The sequence below is a fragment of the Dermacentor variabilis genome, chromosome 10 (genome assembly GCF_050947875.1).
Source record: "Dermacentor variabilis isolate Ectoservices chromosome 10, ASM5094787v1, whole genome shotgun sequence".
NCBI classification, from domain to species: domain Eukaryota; kingdom Metazoa; phylum Arthropoda; class Arachnida; order Ixodida; family Ixodidae; genus Dermacentor; species Dermacentor variabilis.
Genome location: NC_134577.1, coordinates 51,886,502 through 51,887,655, shown reverse-complemented (window position 1 = coordinate 51,887,655; position 1,154 = coordinate 51,886,502).

The following is a 1,154-nucleotide window of genomic DNA, read 5'->3' as shown; positions in this document are numbered from 1 at the left end:
CAAGTATGGTCCCTAGCTCCTTTTAACTCCCAGGAGCGCGCGCCTACGAGGGTCATCGGATATATGAGGCCGCGCCCGAGGAACGAGCCACAACCCGTCTTTTGCGCGAAGCATCGCTTCGCTGCGGCAGTGGCTCGTGTCCCTGGCACTCACGCGCGCGTGCACTGCGGGGGAGGCGGGGTTCTCCTTATTACAACCTCATTACGAGTCTGCGCGCGGTTTCTGGCAGCTACGGAGCAGCGTGAAAGGGATAAAAAAAAAGTAAACATAGAGGAGGTGGCGGGGCGCCTCCGCGTCAACGCCGTGGACGATATGCTGGCGTCGTCGCTCCTCGTCGCTTCCTGCTCTCGCGGGGTGTTTGGAAAGACCGTCGTCTTCATCTCCAACGTCGCGGCTGGCTGAGGACAATGCGCTGAGCTCGATGCCACGCGCCACGAGGAGCCTTCTTCCTGGAAGAAGTGTCTGCAGTCGTCCATCGTTGTTGCGGGACGTTGCGTCAGAAGCCACCAAATCATGGCACTATTGAAACGGACTGGAACCGTATTCACGTAACATACTTACGATAGAATTGTTCGAAAAGGGGAAATATTGCAGTCAATCCTGGTGCTGCAAATTGTGTTAGCGAAGGCGGTGGGCCAATTACAAAAAAATGCTAACGAAAAAAGTTACATGCAGAATCTTCTATGCCAGTTATCTAGATGACGAGTTAATCGCCTGCTGTTTCGTCATCGTATGCTGCTGTGTTTGGTATAATTGCGAGATACACCGGGAAATAATCGCGAAATGGAGAGGCATGGTTGCAAGTCCGAAATGTTAACTGAGACCGGCATGAGACGACAACGAAGAAGCGAGTAGTAGCAATGTTCACTCATCTTATATGATGGTGCGTTTGGGTGATGGCGCTGCTTCGTGGAAAATCAGCACCGACCGATGTACGCTCTAGTACGTGACGTAATTGAACAGTGTCATGTTTGGCCGACCTCGTACGTAGACGTGGTCGATGACGCTGCCTCCTCTCGATGCGAACCATCATCAACCGTACTCCGGCGGTGGCTGCGTATGGCGCGGTCGCGCGATCCTTATCTTGAAAGCGACTTGCGATGGATGACAGAGTGCGCCACGTGCTGATAGCCTCGTGTGCGTTGTGTTCCCGC